Source organism: Galleria mellonella, unplaced genomic scaffold (assembly GCF_026898425.1).
Source record: "Galleria mellonella isolate WM207_F2 unplaced genomic scaffold, CSIRO_AGI_GalMel_v1 utg96, whole genome shotgun sequence".
Lineage (NCBI taxonomy): Eukaryota > Metazoa > Arthropoda > Insecta > Lepidoptera > Pyralidae > Galleria > Galleria mellonella.
Genome location: NW_026442179.1, coordinates 1,931,685 through 1,952,860, shown reverse-complemented (window position 1 = coordinate 1,952,860; position 21,176 = coordinate 1,931,685). Strand labels below are relative to the sequence as shown.

General features: G+C 30.7%; 1 protein-coding gene across 1 annotated transcript in view; it reads right to left on the bottom strand.

The window, feature by feature from the left end:
* The window catches only part of LOC113523570 (synaptogenesis protein syg-2-like), a 253,093-nt gene extending 242,326 nt beyond the window's left edge, over positions 1 to 10,767 (bottom strand). The window contains exon 1 of the mRNA XM_052902798.1: positions 10,501 to 10,767. The gene's annotated coding sequence lies outside the window, so the exon portion shown is untranslated. The remainder of the gene's footprint in view (positions 1 to 10,500) is intronic.
* Between the last annotated feature and the right edge of the window lie 10,409 nt (positions 10,768 to 21,176).

Genomic DNA, 21,176 nt, shown 5'->3' with positions numbered 1-21,176 from the left:
AAGTGTAAGTCAAGTAAATTTATAATTACCTAACACATCGTCAATAATTTTTAAATTACATACATACTCTCTAAAGACAAGACCCACTCTCATTACACGCACAATACTTATGTAAGCATTTTATATTTTTCGCTTTGTTCATCAACCTAGGCTTTCTCGCTTGTTATTTTTCGATTCCTTTTACACTAATGCGTGCCTACTCTGCTTCTATAATATGTAAGGTAAAATGGAAAGAGAATACATACAATTTTATAATAACGTATCTGAAGAAGACTTCGTCAAACACAACGAAACACCATCTACGAACAAATATCTCTCATCTAACCAGGACTACAAAAAAAAAGACCTTTAACATACCTATGAGAATGGGAAATTTTATTCCCTTATTGGTCCCATTTTGTGACGGTTGAAACTGCCGTTTTCCTTTGCTAAGCAAAAAAAAATGTTCGTTGCGAAACAAAATCTGTTTCTTATAGACACATGACCCGAATTCTAAATTCAAATATTTGTCTCTATCAAGTCACTGGTTCTATACGGAATAAATCTATTTGCCACTAGTTTTTGCCTGCTATTTTAAACACGTGAATTTCAGAGGTTGGAAAATCAACGAAATAGATGATTTCTAGGTAGACTATAAAAATCAAGTATACATCAAATAAGTAAGGGATGATTGGTGAAGATGAAGAGGCAGATCAGTTAGCCCATCGTGACGAATACAACGATAAATAAGTCAAGATGGTTTCCAGAAGCACCCGCATGAAGATCTGATAAGGTATATTGATAGCAAAAGGGACTAACCTCGATACAACTAATAATCCCCTCCCCCCCTACATAATTAAGTTACAAACTTATTACATTAGAAAGTTAAAAAATAAAATAAAAAGTAATGTCTCAACTTTCCTTTAGCTACTATCAAGTAGTTTTGAACTTGTTTCGACCACTACTTCAATTAATACCAACGTCCGATGACGTCTTTATATCACATTTATGAAGTCAATGCTATTAAAATATTAAGTATGAAATAATAGTTATTCGTGGACAGGTGTTTTCATCACACGAGCAAACGTTATTATTCATATAAGTTTGTATTATGGTAGAACAATATTACTTTAGGCACTCCACAAACAAAAACGATTGATTGATTAGGGAAGCATCGCTACATAATATTGTTTTCCTTCCTGAATTTTTATTATAAAACCTTTTTTTTTTGTTTTAATACACAGTAATTTGACTGTATGTCACTTTTTTACAAGATTGATAAGTTGAATAATAAGTATCAATATCTGACATGAAAATAAGGGAAAGAGAATTATTAGTAATAGGATCTAATAGGCATGTAGATGATAATGGGATTATAATTACAATGCTGTGATTAAAAAAATGTCAATAAAAAAGGACTGATTTTTTAATCTATGATCATTTTTTTTTTAATTATGGCTAATATGTATATATATATAGTGCTATTCGTATGAAAGAGTCGCCAGTTGGTATGAAAAGCAACCTACATTTCATTTGTATGTTCCATTTTTAAATTATTTGATTTTATATATATTTTCGGTTTTATATTATAATAAAGTATACAATAATACAATACAAATAATTTTACATTGTATTTTTCACATGTAGTGTGAAATAAATATTTATTTTTCAAAATGAAAATGAATGTAATATATATCCTATTTTTATTTATTAAAGTCTGCCATGCCATTAAACTATATGCCGCGTCAATAATTCGAAATTTTTACAGTTGATCATTGATAAAAAAAAAATATCAAGATAGCTCTTACAATCAGAGTAACAGTTAAAACAGTAAAAAAATTATAAAAAGTAGAGTCTGAACATGAACTTACTGGCTTTTACTAGCTACGTGTATACGAAACATCATATTGATTTTTAAACTATTAAGGCACTAACAGGTAACAAACAAACATATTCACTTTATATATTTATAATGACAAATTTTTTAATACCTGGTTTATGGTTTTATTCGTCCTGCCATTATTTAATAACCTGCCACTATGTAAGTATTACTCAATGTTTAGGTCTAGGAAGTACTTAGAAACATACCACATTGAAACAGCTGTAAATCCTTGGTCGGCCTAGGATTTACCGCCGTGTAGGGAAGTGACATAGGTCGTCTACCCGAGTAAATGACCTATGTCACTCCTAACTAGACAAACTAAACTCTTAAAATAAAACTTGTATCTATATTTTGCCAGTATCACTAAGAAAATTTTTACTTTACAATTTTTTTTAACATTTTTTTGTGCGTGGACATAATGGTGGTCGGAGATTGATGGCTAATATTGAAGGTTATAGAACTTTTGCTAATAATCATAGTAGTCAATTTTCGAGTGTTGGCAGTCGCACGCATACTAATGGTAGCGGAATTAAACAAAATAATTCTAATCAACTAAACCATAAAATATCTTTCCTTACACATTCTAGGCATATCATTGGTAAATTTTTAGTTTTTATACTGCCAACGATTTATTATTTCAATCTGTAGATACGCATGTGTTTCAACCGTGAAGCAGTCATATTTGCATGGCTGTGTTTCGGTTTGAAGGGTGGGATATGGCAATGAATTTACAGGGTACAGAGGAATAACACCTGAATCCTCAGGAATGACAACGCTGTGTAATAATATAAATAAACTGTTATGTTTTTGCTCATATCTATAGGCGACGGTTGCTTTCCATTATATATTGATATCTTTTGTATAATATAAATAAGAATTTTTATACTTGTTATTATATATTGATATCTTTTTATAAGTGATAATATTTCGTAATTTTTGTAACATTTTCCATACCTTTATTTCAGGCACGACGAGCCGAGTGAAAATTATTCAGTACTTAAATTTCTCATTTTAATAATGGTTTATGTAGCTCGCCACAAAATTATAGGTTTTTCAGCCATATTACAAGTACATATAAAGGAAGTTTTTCTGTGTCACTTTTAAAATTATTATGGGCTTATAACAAAACAAATCTTTAAACAATTTTAGTTATTATATAACTATATCCTTACTAATATTATAGATGTGAGAGTCAGTTTGTTTGTTTATTTATTACTTTATAGCGACTTAAACAATCAATATGAAATTTAATATACATGTACTCTATAGAATGGGAAAGGATATAAACTACTTTTTATACCGGTCAGTAAACATATCCTGGTCACACTAATAAAGTCGCGGATAAGATCTAGTACAATATATGTATTTGTTGTAATATAAAAATAACATACAAGCACACGATTTCGCGTTCGAAATACGAATAATTTCAATCTAATATGTCTACGAAACATCTCATCATACATATGTGTATTTTATTTAATCATAATAGAACCGCAGGTGTAAGTGCTATTTGTAATATATAGTCACAATTGAAATAGCTGTTTTTTTTTTTTGCAAAATGTACTTGTGTTTAATTAAAAAAAAAATGTTAAGTATGAATGTGAATAGCTATAAGGGCGAAAGAAGACCGAAAAGAACATTCATGGACTATGCGAAAGAATATATGGTCAGATTAGGAGTGATTGGGAAAATGATATACCAGAGGGAAACTTTGTACTAAAGTTACTTGCTTGGGCACTTTTGTCCCATTCGTGTTTCTACCGTAAAGCATTTGTGTTTGGATGGCTGTGTTTTGGTTTGAAGGGTGGGATATGGCACTGAATTTACAGGGTACAGAGGAATAACACCTGAGTCCTCAGGAATGGCAACACATGGGGTATCAGGGGCGAAACAGTATACTCTGTTACGTCCATGGTACTGCTCATGTCTATAGACGACGGTTACCACTCTTCCATCAAGTGGGCCGTCAGCTTGTTTGCCATTCTAAGTAGCATAAAAAAGACTGCGAATAGTGAAGAATTTAAGAAAAAAAAATGTTAAAAAATAATAATTGGAGTAAGGATAGAAAAATGACGATTTTGTGTTTGTTTCCGATATTCATATACATTTGGTATGGGATACTGACAATCACTAGTAGTAACCCTATGATCTTTCTCTTTAATAAGCTTATTGATCAAAAACATTTAATAAGTAGATTTGGTAATAACTTTCCAGCTTCATCTAAAATCTAACATTCACCTCATTTCTCAATAAAAAAAAAAAAACTAAACGCATCCAAATTCGATGGACGAATATTATATTCCTTTATTACAAAGTACCTACAGCTTCCTTCTACCTCTATAATCGGACTACCTCAATGAAACATGTCATTATACTATCACTTAATTTAATAATAGCTACCATTTTCTATACAATACAAATTTTTTACTGAATTAGGTGCTGTTTTGGGGAAAACTATATCATTGGATTAGAATTACTTTGTTTAATTCCGCTGCCATTAGTATGTTTGCTACTGCCAACATTTGAAAATTGACTACTGTAATTCCCAATAGAAGTTTTACGACCTTTCATATAAGTCCTCTATTTCCGACCGTTATAGAATGTTGTAAATCTTCTACTCATAATAATACTAGTCAATCTTCGAGTGTTGGCAATCGCACACATACTAATAGTAGCGGAATTAAACAAAATAATTCTTATCATCTAACCATTAACAAATTTATGTTAAATCGAATTCACACAGACACAGATACATGGATAGACATTTTCGGATTTACGTTTAACGCAAATTGTATCAACAATAATATGTAAAAGTGATAATTTCATAAAAACTCGATTGTTCATTAAATGTCAACTCTTACTGACGCAGAGGAAAAGTTTACATGTCGCGGACCTTGTACGGGTAAATACAGAGTACAACAGAAACCTACTAGACAGAGCAATGACCTCAAATTTATTGCAGGGTATCAGCGAAGACAGGTGACTAGAAATTGTTCTTGGTTCTGATCTTTATGGTAACCTCTGTATGTCTATTATTATATTATCTATGCTTCTATTTAACATTAGACAATTAAGGACTGATATGATTACTGGAATTTCCAAAAATAATTTCGATTTTCAATTTCAGTCATAAACTGTAAATAATTTCGAAACTTGACAATTTACATGCATCATAATAGTTATGTTCTGACATTATATTCAGTGATACCTCATTCACTAAAATACCTGAAATCCACTCGTAAAAAAGATTACCTAATATGTTAAAAAAGGAAAATAAATACTATTATTATGACTTTTAACGGTTCGAAATTATTATAAAAAAAAGTTACAACACGGAAAACACACAGCGAATGAATTTATTCTTCAAAACCGCACAGTTAGAACGTTGTGTCCCGTTCGAATGGCCTTTTTTCGGTCATTTGTCTTCGAGTTAAGCCCGGTACTCGCCGGTCGACCTAAGCTTACACAGCTCACTTTAAAACCATTCGTTGTTCTAAACTATTTACAGCTTCACTTATTTCACCCGAAACGTTCGTAAAAAGACCACTTTTCTTAAGTTGACAGGTTAGAAATGAACAAATAGTATCGATTGAATTTTAAAGAATGGACAGTTTCTTTTTTCTATTTTAAAACAAAGTACTTGATTTCTTTGAGTATATAGGCGGCAGTAGTCACTTACCATCAGATGAGCCGCATACTCGTTTGCCCCCTGCGTCGTATGTTATTTTTTAAATACATAAGTTCTCGTATGATAAAGTCATACTTTTTAAAATATGCATCTATATTTCGATATTATTACATAGTATTCTTCAGAAGTACATATATTTCTCTTTTCATTTGTTTTTCATTAGTTCTAAATATATATATGTATAATTGGAATTTTATGAATTACCATGTTTGTCGTTTCCGACAATTGCTTCGACTTTCCTTTTGAAAACTTCTGAATGAAATTGAAACTATTAATTATCCCTTAAAACTTTATATAGATATCGTTTATAAATATTAACACAAGTTTTAAACATAATATTCTATAGTTCCCTCAGTTTTCCTTTAATTCTAGTAAATTTAAATTTTATATATATAAAGTTTTGTGAAATATTCAAAACTGGCTTATATCCGCTATTTTATCCGGGTGTGTTCATTGATCGCGATAAAAATTAGCCTATGTTATTCTCCATTTTATGTAGTACTTAGTAATTTATTATAAACGCTACAATTGTAATATTCTATTCATTTGTATATACACCTTACTTAGTACTTATATACTATAAATATTAATAACAAAACCTTAAAAAATACTTAAAGATAAAAAAAATTTTTGAGGTCACTACTAACTAGTAGGGTACCTAAAAGACTTGCTGCATTTCCACGTTGAATGACTATGGAGATGCGTTGACCAAATATAAACTAAATTTCAAAACTATTGGTTAATTTGTTGACTGCCAATTAGTAATAAACAAACAAACTCACTTTCACATTCATAATATAAGGATATATTGAGAATAAAACAACTATAAAACTATCAGCTTACTTTATCTCGCCATTTTAAATAATTTATAAATAACTAGATATAAATATTATCCATAACCAAGATAACTACTAAATTTTGGTGCTGTCTCACAAATAGAAACATTTCAAATTTTGTTATAAACATTTGCATATGTGTCTATCTAGTTGATACAATCCGGAAATTAACCTTCTGTGGCAATATGTCAGTTGTATAGACTCTCATCAATAGGTATTTGGTAGAATTGCTTCAAACTTCATTATGATTTAGATTTATGACAAGGTTTATATGCATAATATTATATATTTTTTATTTATTTTACACTTTATTGCACCAAGTAAAAAAATAATAAATACAGTAAATATTAATGAGAAGTTATGTAAAAGAATATTACTAGATGGAGAGGTTGTAGGATTATATTATTGCATATATTTATAATATTATTGGGTACGATATTTATTATTATGTTAATTTATATTAAAAGATCCACTTTTTGTGTAATGTATATTCGTAACCACTGCCCTTCAATGCTGTTTTTACCTAAAGTTTAGTTGGTGGAGAATACGTAATACCATAACAGCATTAAGCTCGCCATTTACCCAAATCTTATTGTCTAAACTAAACTAGCTGTTATGCGCGTCTTTGCTCGTACCTAAATACATAAACTACCTATCTACCTACATGTTTAGCTGTGATATAACTCATTTAAACTATAGTTTTGATTTTACAAAATAAATTACTTAATTAAATTACTGAAACTTAACTCTGTATCAAATTTCATTTAAACCCACTCAGCCAACTAAACACTGCTTATATATATTTATCTAACAGACATGGACAATATTTTTTTTTTAATTATTTCTTAAAAAAATGGCAGTAGCACTCCGGGAGTGCGGACAGAAGTGAAAACTTGAACAAGTACGTGTGTATTTTTTGAATCGTCAGAGGTGTCAGTGACGGTAACAGTGTCGCGAGTTCAATGCTTTTTCCTATCTCAAAAAATGCTAACATATATGTGTATCTGTGTACGTACATACACAATATATGTAGACACATATATACATAGATGTCGGTTAGGGTAAAAGTGTCACGAATTTATGGATTTTTCACCTAAAAAACCTTATTGCAGTTATAATTATAGTTTAGCCAGGGGTATGATCGATTGCCCATCCTTGTTAAGCAAAATTTCCCTAAAACATCCTAATACTGACTCGCGTCACTTTAGACTTTTTAATATTCCACTGACTCGCACCCAGTACAGAAGCAATTACTTCATAATACGAGCTTCCACTAATTTCAATGATGTATGTATTAAAGATAAAGAAATAGATATATTTAATAGTAGCAGCAATTATATAAGAAAAGCTATCGCAAATTATTCATTAATTTTCATATTTATTAATTATCTAAACTGTAAGTAATTTAATTTTCTTTAATGTTATGTGGTAACTTTAAATTAGCTTATCATTGTCATTGCATTTTTTCTCATCATTGCTCTTGAAACTGCTTTCTTTTTATTACTTTTATTAAAGGCACATTTTTAAAATTAACTCTTTATACTTCACCCGGCTTTACAATGTCCGCGGTAAAGAGATATTTCAGAAATAGCAACACGATATGTTATTTCAGATACTTCGGCGCCGTCGCATGAAGGTGCGATAGGGGAAATTCAATTTTGTGTTCCCTGTGTGAAACTCAATCGAGTTATGTTACTGCCTATGACATCCCCGTGCTCCTATAAATATTTCGGATAATTCACTTAAGTCGATGTTTTGGTTGGTAATCGCTTCCTTTCACGTCTATTATGTAATATTTTAATTTTTTTCCACGTCATTTTGCTATTTCGGTTCTTTATTTATTTATTTTACAATAAGAGGACAACTTACAGCTACCTTAACTAATATATTCAGCATAGTAAGTAGTTGAGGACCAATTAAAAGTTTCATAATCAGCAAGAAATTTAGCAGGTACTTTTTAAAAGACAGACAATACGTTATATATGATTCATCTCCATAAAATTTTGTATTCATAAATTTTCTTAAGCTCGATAGACTTTGTGTTTTTGATTTAAAGATAGAAATATCCCGATATTACCTACAGGTAAAAAAAATATTTTTGTGTATTGAATTGATTACTTTATTATTAATAGATATTGACATGGTTTGATTGATTTTAATAAGTATTAACTACTAAATTGATTTTAACCGTAAAAAAATCTGAAAAAATATTACCGTCACATTTTTGTAAATTTATCATACTTTACTTCATTTCATAATACGCTTTAAAAACAACATCTGAACCGAATTGAAAAAAGAGCACTGTTTTGTACAGCAGCACCACCAGTTACTAGAGTAACAGTGTACTATACACAAGACCGATAATTGAAAACCCAAATAAAGTTTGCTATTTTATTTTTATAATTTTTATTGTACAGAAAAATAACACAATATATTAACGAGAGAAAAGTAGATATAATGGCCAATTCGTCCCAAGAGAGATCTATTTACTCAACTAGCTAACTATATACTCAGATGAATCTTGAAGTAGTACAGAAACGCATTGTTAAATGTTCTAGGGGAAAAGTAATTATAGATAATTGTAACTGGCTATGACCGCAGTTTCGTCTGTGTGAATTTTATTATTATTACAGCTGTTAACTACTACTGCTGAACTACTACTTCCTCATAAGGGGAATTTTGCCAGTAGTCGCCACGCTTGGCAAGTGGGTTGGCAACCGTAAACAACGGAAGCAATTACTGGAATAAGTTATTTTGTTACAGTTTTTTGTTGTTTGTGCAGTTAGGCTTTTAGAGATGTTTTAAGAGCGTCACTGCTGCCCATCCCTCGCCCTCCCTTAGTCGCATCTTACGACACCCATGGGAAAGGAAGAGGTGGGCCATTCTGTGCTGGGGCGCATTGTGTGAATGGGACATATTAATTTTCCGGGAAGTAGAATATACCAAAAGAAGTGTCGTAGATTGTTGTCTTTTATGACTGCTTGAGTTACTACAGCATCAATAAGTAACAAAATAATGAGCGAACATAACCTGTAATTTTTTTTTATTTTATACATTATCATTAGTTTATCTTATCTAGTAGTTTCCAACAACTAAAATAAATTACCTATTTATTTAATACTTTATTGCACTAACAATATAGAAGTAAATTTATGAATATTGAAAAGGCATAGAGTGGAAGAGGTAGTCTTATTGCTGAGTAATTTCCTTCAGACAACTTTTGATAGAAAAATTAATTACTGAATATATTATCGTTACTTTATCATATCCAGTAGTTTTTAACAACTAAAATAAAATATTTATTTAATACTATATTGCACTAATAATATAGAAGTAATTTTATGGATATTGAAACAGCATAGAGTGAAACAAATTGCCTTATTGCTAAATGATTTCCTTCAGAACCTTTGATAGAAAAATTAATTACTAAATATATTATATATGCTGATATTAAAAGAATTATTGAAAAACATTTTAAATAATATTTAGAATTTTTTTTTAATAATATAGATTTCGATTTAGTAATATTAGAAAGACACAAAATCATAATATTTTATACCATTGCATTGTTCATGGAAGTCATAGAAAACGTATATCTAACCGGCTTAGTGGCTTCCACGGTATTATGCCGATTATCCGGCCCGTCTCCAATGAAAATCAAACAGTACGTATCTATATCGGATTCAGATTAATCACAGAACAGTACGAACTAAACCAGCTAATCTTTTTCTACTCAATACTTCCCTGAAACCAAGAATGGAATTGCCCTACATAAAGTAATTGATTAAGAAAAATGCTTAGATTTATTTACCAGTGAATTTTATAAAATTAAAATTGAATACTGAATTTTCTTTCTTTTATGCAACTTAGAATAACAAACAAGCTGACGGCCCACCTATGGAAAGTGGTAATCGTCGCCTATAGACAGGAACAGTACCATATTTATTTATTTGCGGTTTTCTTTCTATTGTGTTTAGTGTTCTATTGCGAGTCAATACCCACAATTGGGTATACGAGAAATCTACCGGGTCAGACGCGTGGAACCCTAAATACACTCCAGAACTTGGTTGCTACTTCCTTTACTACAGCAGTATCGAATAAACTGGCTCACTCACCTTATGTACCGATATGCCTTCACGTAGGCCGGCCGGCTGAACAGGAACAGTTCCAATATGGAGAATGCGTAGCAACGTGAACTGTCTCGCCCCTCAAGACACAAGAATCCACACACTTCAGTAGTGAATAGTTCAAGTATCCATACAGTTTTCGTCACAACACAAAACAAAAACGTTCAGGATGCAACTTGAATGTAGGTACCGACCCCTTTTGGTTTTTATAATTTTTAATTAAAACAAGGCAATGAGAGAAACTGCGAACGGAGACTCTCGCGCTCATCAGTCTCACAGAACGGCGGCGACAAAACGGAGCGTTCCTATTGGCTGTCGCCTCGCCATCGTCGGGCATGCGCAGAAAAGCCGCGTAGACATTCCGCGCGAAATTCGAGTGAGCATGTAGCGACACCTACCGCAATACGGAATCGCAACCAAGTTACGGCTCAAACAGTCAAACTGACTGTCTGAGCCGTAACTTATGTGTATTTTAGTTAAGCAAATTCGACCATCCAGGATCCTTAAATATAATGTGTACTTACGAAACATTTAACAATAAAAATCTAGACCGGTGTTTAAGTTAGACTAATTATATAAAATTAAATTTGTTAGCTGAATTAATACCTCTTTCATATTTGTAATTTTTATTTCTAATATATATTGTATCATCTACCATATTTAACTACTTTATAAACTATAAGAATTCCTTTGTAATTATTTGTTACGAAATCCTAAAAAAAATTAATTTCTGTGGTAGAATACTCCCATAGAATAATGCTAGTGTTGTCGAGTTCAACCCTGCATAAAACTCAGTGAGGATTATAAAAACATGGAACCTACATAAAGAAATACATGTATATTACTTGACTATTATATTACCCAGTGTGACTTAGTACCAAATATTTTCTTAGGATCTCGCGGAAAATTACTGAACCACCCTTCGGTATTATATTGTCAAAATATTTCCTTTCATATATCTGAGTGTGTTATTTCACAAATTGAACAGAGTTACAGAAAATTTACAGGCCAATATTAAATGTAAATTACTATTGTATGTACATATAAAATTTGGCACATTAAATTCGTGTAGTCATGGTTATAATTAGTAAGTACTAATTGAACATTTGGTTGGTTTCTGAATCTCTATTGGAATGACACGTGTAACCTACACTTAGCACTGTATTATGTTATAAGAAAAAAAAATATTCAACAGCCAAATTAAGGAAAGTAATGTTTTTGGGAAGTGTTCTATATGTATATATGTATAATAAATGAAGTATCATATGTGATAAATAAGGATATAAAGAAACCAGTACCCGTGTCCCAAAAAAACATTCAAATACATTCAGAGATTTAAGTGTGACATTTTTTTATGCAATGTATAGTTATAGGTTAATAAGATTAATTGACCTTGTGGTCACGGCAAAAAAAAGGCCACCCCTTCCTTTCTCATGGGTATCGTAAAAGACGACTAAAGGCGGCGAGGGATGCACAGCAACGAAAAGATCTCTCTTAAAAGATCTCTAAAGCCTCACTGCGGTATCCAACCCGCCTGCCAAGCCTGCCAGAGGGAGACTTTGTACAAAAGTCGATTGCTTGGGTACCTCTGCCCCATTCGTGTTTCAACCGTAAAGCAGTTGTGTTTGCATGGCTGTGTTTCAGTTTGAAGGGTAGGTGGAGTACAGAAGAATAACACCTGAGTCCTCAGGAATGGCAACGCATGGGGGGTATCATGGGCGAAACAGTATACTCTGTTATGTCCATGGTACTGCTCATGTCTATAGGCGATGGTTACCACTTTCCATGAGGTGGGCCGTCAGCTTGTTTGCCATTTTCAGTTGTATAAAAAAAAATACGCTTAAACCATTGAATGAAATTGAGTAAAATTTAATACTTAGATACACTATAAAATTCTATATGTTACATACAGTATTCAGCATATTAAGACATTATGTTTGTGTTATTCTTAATCTTTATAATCTTTATCATTCTTTGAAGGGAACAATAAAGATTTTAGAGAAAGACAGAGTCTATTTTTATTCCGATCAGTCAACATCCTGATTACGTACACAAAGTCGCAAATAAAAATTAGTATTAAAATAAAACTTATTTGAATACATTAAAATAGCAATAAGTGAAAACGTTAAATAAAAATTACCTACATCTTAAATTCATAAACGAGCTAATTTTCATAAATCAATTTCTCAACATTACCTCGTTCTGTCAAAGTGACCTAGTTCAATATTCAATTCGAAGCTATGAGATTTTAATAAAAAGAACACTTTTCATAATCTCCCTATAAATATCTGTCTACATTAGCCGACAGACCGCGTTCAGCCTGAGTACTTTCCTATTAAAGCTATGTGAGAGTATTAAAACTGTGACCTTTAAAGGTAATTTGTTTACAACGAAAACTTTTACAAAACGCTATTTCGATACTGAATTTATTTTGAATAAATCGACTTATTTTTCATAATTTAATTAAGAATAAATATAAAGAAAATACTTTAATTGTAACAAAATTAATATGGGATCAACTTAATTTTTTACTGTTTTTATTTAAAAAAAAGAATTAGATCGATAGATAGATACTCTTTATTGTTTCCTCTAAAAGATTACAACAGTAAACTTATTATAAATATAAACAATTACAAGAAATAATCACAATGAGAAAACAATGGGCGACCTTATCGCTAAAAGCGATCTTTTCCAGGCAACCTTTGGATGGAGAGAATTAGATGAGTTTAAAGTAGATGAAGATATATGTGGTGTAACGCAAAAAAATACGTATGGGGAAAACTTCCTCTTTTTAACAAATCCCATTGTATTTTTAAAAGAATGGGGTTCTTTTTCTGCTCAATTTCAATTCAAATAAACTCAATACCGCGAACAAAAATTTCTGTTTTTCTAAAGTCAGCTGGAAGAGAGTTTTATACATAAGCCATTACTTTATTAATAAAACGTCAAAAATTTATAAATTTATTTTAGATATTGAAATGTTTTGTCTCGTTCTTTTACACTGAATTCCCAAATTGGAAGAAAGTAACAAAACAGTGTAATAGTTAAAATAGGTTTGTAGAAGGTTTTCGTTTTTATGAACAAGAGCGTAAATCTACTTTTAAACCATGTCATAGTATATGATCATACCGTTATAAATATGAAAACATAACTGGATACAGATATATCATAATAATATATTTATATTTTTATATAATACATATATATTTTTTATATTTAAAGATGTTACAAAAAGTTTTTAGACTGTGCCTAAACCATAACGCAAAATTTTGTTGTGATAAAGTAAACGCATATATGTTTAAAATAAATGCAATTTAAAATAAATTCATATAATCCTATTGCTAGCTGTATTTACTTTGGGCCCCACAATAAAGTGAGTTCGTGAAGTAATTAAATTTTTAAAAACAATCTTGCGTGTCCAGCAGGCCTAATGAAATGAATTATTTTAATGAAGGGGTTTAGGCTACTTTTTCGTTTAAAATTAACGTACAAAAACTTTTATTATGTACGCATTTTGAAAATGGACAAAATTTTGTTCTCTGTTTCAAAATTTGCTTCCATTTTATGGGAAAATTTAAAGTCTGTTGATAGCTTTGTTAGTCACAGCTGTTCTGTGATTCCAATTATTAAGTACGTGTACAGTTTGATTCATACAAATAATGTAGTGATTGTAATCACAACAAAATTGAAAAGGAACGAACACGAAAATAAACTCTCGATTATGAATATAATTATCAAATTTGAAAAATGTAGAATTGGAAAAATAATACATAATGTATTTTTGTACTTATACAAAAATTGTTTATTATATTAAAATAATTAAGCACTTTATACTTACAAAGATTTGAACACTCCGTTCTTTTGCAGGCAGATAACAAAAAAGCGAAAAAAAAAAATTAATCAATATTACAAACAAAAAGTTGAGTTCAAATTAAAATTTTGAAATAAGAATAGATGTGTTCATACTAAAATATAAGTTAGTTGACTGCGGAATGCCGAATTGATGATCTCCAGAACGCGACCCTTAAAAGTCAGTCCCGGTCGGCCCACAAAAGCCGAGAAACTAAAAATCTAAACGCCTCCATACGTTCTGCCAAGTCATCGATGGATGCCCGTTTAAAAAAATTAAGGGGTAGCAATATTGAAAATGGGGACGTCACGACAAAAAGGTCCGCCGCGGGGCCAAACGGATCCCGATTCACTCAACAGAAAATGTTAATGGAAATCCGACCATTGTGTTTGCGCAAAAACAACAGGATAGCGTTTTTGCTTCCCTAATCTGCTCCCTGCTAATAAAAAGGGAAAACAGTGTAATCCATTGTCATTATTTACAGTCTCTTTTGGGGCGCACAAAGCCCCGCGGTGACAGATCGATCGGGGTACCTCTGTGATAATATTATGTAGGAGAAGGCGCGCCGATGACGTCACGGCCCATTCAACGGATTATTGGGTGTAAAGAAAAATATCATGTGAACAAGCTTTCAATTTTTATCGGTTCTGTAATCCATCGAACGCGAGTGTGTACTAAGGTTTATTGGGATCCTTTTTTAGACGTGTTATGTGTCTTTTTCTTGTTATACAAGGGATTTTGCAACACTTGCTTTTCGTAGACTTTTATTATCGAGATTTTCCTTGTTTTTGATTTTCCTCGTATTATTTAACATCACTATTATAATAACAAATCAATACAGACAATTTTGTTCGCATGAAGAATACGTTTAAATTTAGTAAAAAGGCATTTTGGAACTTAATGTTTTATGGTTTTTTTATAACGTCATTTAAATGATTACCTCATTGATCATGAAGTCACGTATAGAAATTTATCTATATAAACTATATGATGTTTGTTTTCTTTTGTCAGATTCTTAAAACAATATTTTATTAACCCATTTTAGAGCCTATTGTTTTTTTTTTAAAGGGAAATTGCATATAGAGGTCAGTGTAAAAGTCAGCGATTCAATAAAGTAATAAGTTAATGTACAAATTAAACAAAATATTTAAAGTTTAAGTCTCGAATATTTCAAGCATTATGTTTTTTCCATAACACTAAAGTTGTTTTGATAATTTTCTAGCCCAGTGAGTACTAAATAATAAAGTAGAAAGCTTCAACCCACGTTTTGGCAAAGGAATATTTTCTAGTACTTTAAGAATGAATACATTACTGTGGATAATACAAAATACTTCATTTTGAATATAATTTTTAAGAGAAAAGACAATTGTCTTTCCTAGAAATATAAATTTGAAATAATATTTCGAAGAATATAGAAATATTCTCTAATATTCTTTCCTTCGATAAAATTTACACTATAATTTTGAACAATAAATTGTCATTCAAAATAAACTTATAAAAATAAAGTTTTACTTAGCAATATATAATTCACTAGCTGTATCCCATGTCTCCGCCTAGATGAATAAAGTATCCTATGTGCTAATTTAGGAAGTTAGGATGTAACTTACCCGTGTACTAAATTTCATTCAAACCCGTTAAGTAGTTTCAAATTATATCATATTTATTTATTTGCTACACGGTAAAATAAGATATTACATATACAAGTAAGTATATATGCATCTCCTCATAAGAGTATGCAAATATTAAATTGTATTTTGTGTCAATATTACATTAAATTACTATATTGCAATTATAAAGTACAACGTTTTCCAATTACATGATTCTTAATAAGAAATCATTATACAAAATTATGATTTACATTTTAAATATTCTTCAATACAGTAAAAACTATTACTCTTTAACTATTCGTGCAATTTTCCTCTAAATTGTTTTTACTTGAAAGAGTAACTGTTAACACATAAAATCTCTTTTTGGTACTTATAATAATTTGAATTTAATAAAAAATATAACAAACATTCTATTCTTTTTCTATTCTCGCCGTGTAAGTCCCGCTATAGGTTGGGCCACCCCTTCCTGTCCCGTGGGTGTCGTAAGAGGTGACTAAAGGAACTTATGATGGAGGAATGGGCAGCAACGATCCTCTTAAAATATCTGTAAAAACCTAACTGCGGTTGCCAACCCGCCTGCCAACCGTGGCAACTACTAACAAAACTCCCCTTATGGGGAAGGCTTATGTTCAGCAGTGGATAGGTAATGATTGAAAATAATATCAATATTCTTTTTCTAACTATCAATATGTTAAAATACAGCTAGAAACACTTACAGTGACAAACATCCATCTATCCGTCTATCGTTACAAATTTTCGCTTTTATTATATTAATAAAATGATTTAGTCCCTTGTGGATTAGATAGAGAAAATCTAGTGCTAAAGGTCTCTGTCCTTGCATTTTCATATACATATCTCTTGTTTCATCTACTTACATAATTCGTTGTTACATAGATGCTCCATTTCTGAAGCCTTTTAAATTCTTACTCAAATAAAACATGATCTGTCTAATCATTACAAGTTTATTTCGGAACAAATACAAATATGTTTATTATAAACATATTTGTATATAAAAAAAATAGTTTTACCAATAAGATGTTATCTTAATATGTGGTCTAAAATATTAGTAAATAAATTGTAGAAGATACTCGTAACCTTGCGTTTATATTTGAGAAATAATTTAAAAAAAAACTTGCCAAGTGTAAGTTGAAGGGTTTTATTTTCTATTGACGTATTGTGATTGAATTTCCTTTTAGTTTGAACAACAACTATGATTAAGAACCGAACTCCGCAACTAAGTTTGTTTGTGAAGGATTTTTCGCTTTGAAGAGAATGACAAAGGGATAGTATGTTTTTAAAATTTTTCTTTAAAAAACAAATACTACAAGGTAGAGGAAATAAAATATTAGAATATACAAATGTTTGTGATACTGAACTAGAACTAGTAACCCCACTGTGATGTATCGAATCTCTATTTTTTTCTTGTTGGAAATTAAAAAAAATGATATAATTGGAGTAGCCAAAATTAGATGTAGTTACATTTTTTTATTACAACTAATTTTTCCAATTTATTATCAGACTAACTTAATGATTCTATGGTTGAAAACTAGAATGGTATATCTACATAAAAATGAAATTACCATTATCTAATTTCTGATAATAATACCATAAGGCAAGGTACTTTCTCCCACGCACAACCCGCACAACCACGCCTTGGAATCAACTTCCATCAGCAGTATTTTCGAACTGATGCGACATCGTAACCTACGAAAAATGAGCAATTTCTTTTTTAAAAAAGCCGGCAGCATACCTTCCGCAATGCCACTAGTGTTTCGGATGCTCGTGGGCGGCATTAGTCATTTACCATGAATTGTGCCGTATACTCATTTGCCCCCTGAGTTATAAAAAAAATATAGAAAGATCTATCTAGATTCTAGTTTAATATTATTAATCTTTTTCAAAAACCTTTACAAATAGAAAAAGATGCTCGCTCGATTGGATAGAAACTTTTGAATAAATCTGTGTGTATGCACTATTTGAATTCTTACCGGATATAAAATGGTAACTATCACTTTAAAAAAATAATAATAAAATCAAATTAAAAAATACCCAACTATACCGCCAGCCTTAAAAAAATACATTATCATAATTTGACTACTTGTTTCCGAGTCGTAGACAAAAATCCCATAGTCAGTATGCACGAAGCCGCAAGCTTCGCCGCTAACAAAATATTTACTTCCTCTATTCATCAATCAAACAGCCTCTTACAGTATTACGATCGCAAAGAGTTTACCCACTATCGAGTGATTAATGCCTGCCACGCCCCACAGGTAGGTTTTACGGATAGAACGCCACCTAATTAATGATTGTTTGCCTCAGACTGAACGGTGTATTTGTGGGGAATGACCTGACGTTTAGGCTCGATTAGTGTTTAGATCTTTGAATATATATTTTAGTACAAATCATTACTCATAAAGTGATAGATAAATTTCATTTATAAACTATAAATGAAATAATTTTAAGTGCATACCCATAAAACTCATGTTTACTATATACAGAATGTATAATATAAAATAAAATTTAATAACATACTGGCGCTTTTTAAGAATTTAATATATTTTTTAATATACTTATTCAAATTAACATTTTCCACCTACATTGTAAATTGAAACCCTCAAAATTTCTGCCGGAGAATTTTATAACGAACATACATTTTTCCTTGTTTTTCTTTTTTTAGATCAACATTAAAATTTTTATGAATTTATTTTAGTCAAAATATGCATAAATTAGAGCCTTGCATTCTCGTAATATAACTGTTGTTATTATAGAATTTAATAAAAACATACTGACATACCAATTCCGGGGTGTCTTGAATAAAAAATGTTGAAAATTAATAAATTTGATTTGAGCTTATATTGAATATTATGTCTCCAATTTAATAGGTTATTTTTAAGCTTATTATACAAATGACTTATACATTTTAAATTACTTTAAAAAAGGCGATTTCAATTTGCCTGCTCTTTTTTTGTATATAAAAAAAATATATAATCATCATTATTATATCAGCCGGTAACTGTTCACTGCTGAGCTTCTGTTGGGGTATTTTGCCGGTAGTCTTCATACTTGACAGGTTGGCAACTGTAGTTCGGTTTTGGTGATATTTTAAGAAGGATGTTGCTACCCATCCCTTATCCATTTTTTTCCTTTAGTCGCCTCTTACGATGCCTACGGAAAAAGAAGGAATGGTTCATTATATGCAGGGACCACACGGCATAGTATAAAAAATATGTTGTAGTACCTAATTATAAGTGAATATATATTTTATAACTGTTGTTTCTAGTAGTAACATTTACTTATTGTAAAATATAGATGTTGTTATACATGTAAAAGTTTGTTTATGCATTAGCACTATGTAGCATTCAGTAGAATGCTAGAGAAAATATTTCCTATCTTTTTTCTATTTACATTTACATCTTAGTGGTCAACTAACCAATTTTCGTGAGATTGTAAGTAATGCTGTGTACCAATCCCATTACTAGCAAGATACCCTATCAGGTCAACTTCCTCATGGTCCCCACTTGAAACCCTCATTCTGAATTATTGGTTGATTCATCATGATGGTCTAACTGACTTACCTTTTCATCTTACCTATCATCCCTCACTGATGGCCCGTCAGCATATACCATTAGCGCGGACAGAGTTATCATTTCATTGTCAGCCATTAAAAAAACATAGCAACCATAATAAGACAGAAGTATAATTAGAACATGACATTAATTTTGCTATGTAAATTTTCACCATAAGACAAATGGTTACTTTACAAACTACTCTGGCACTACTTTGAAAAGTCCTGTTATACACTCATTTCATTTTCATTTAAAATACATTTAACTTCGTCCTGAATTTTCCAACTCGTTGAATACGGTTTGTTGGAACCAAATTGTTACTGTGGTACCTATAAAATATTAAATTATCGGTTAACATTGTTAATATTAATTTGTATTGTGGAAGTTAAGTTTTTGTTTATATTTTTATTGCAATAACTCGTGAGATTGAAACTATAAGAAATTATAAATTCTAATTAATATTATAAATGTAAAACTAAGTTTGTTTTTGTCACATGAAAAAAAGAAGAAAGAAAGAAATATTTTTATTCAAGTAAACTTATATTTAAAAATTTTTGCATAGTCTTTTTAGTCTTTTTTTTTCATTACCGTCCATTCGTAACGTAATTTCAGCCAAGAAAAACGGCTAAGAAACTCAGCTCTTGCTTTCTTTAAAAAGTTTAATTGTTTAATTAATAAATGTGTGCGAATGCAAATTACTAAGCAGTATCAAATCTCTCTCTTGTCATTTAAGAGTTTCCTCTTGCCGGTACAAGTAATTCATTTTCTTCCAGTCAGCTCTATCCCAGGCCATATCTTTAACAGGATATACCAAATCCTGTAATGTACGAGTAACTAACTTTGTATAAAAATCCGATAAATTATAAAAATCTTTCACCTCCCTATACGATATGACATCTAGTGTTTTCTTATCTGTCCCATGTAGTTATTAGTCATTCCTCGATCTTTTCCTTCCTCTTTTGCCCTCTATTTTTCCTTCTAGTATCAGATCATAAAATTTAAAATATACATAGTACATAATTAAAACAAATCAATAGAAATGGCTTAACCAATTACTATAAATTTTGGTATATACGTATTATGGGACGGTGAAGGAAATGAGCTTCTTTTTAGGTCTCAGTGAATATACACCTGTTACATGGTCGAAGTCTGGTAAAAGATAGTTCATATTTCTATCATAGCAATATAAAATCTATTGAAGTACAAATATTTTTTTTTTATTTTATGATTTTGGATATATAGTATATATCGTATATATCATACACACAAAAAACATTAGCTTTCTTTCTTATATTATTATTTAACATAATGGCTTGGCCTTACACTATTTTATGTAAATAAATTAAGCACGGCTCATATTCCACGCTGATAACGTTGGTGAAAGAATTTTTAAAATCGGTTTAGTGTTTTTTAAGTTTATCCATTAAGAAATCTATTATTTCCTTTTTATAATTTTTATTTTAGTTGTGAATATTTTGATACGTATCATTATCATCATGTCAACCGTTAGCTGTCCACTGCTGTTCATAGGTCTACCCAATAAGAGGGGTTTGCTTGTAGTTGCCATGCTTAGCAGACAGGTTAGCAACCACAGTTAGGCTTCTGGTGATATTTTAAGAAGGACGCTGCTGCTCATCCCTC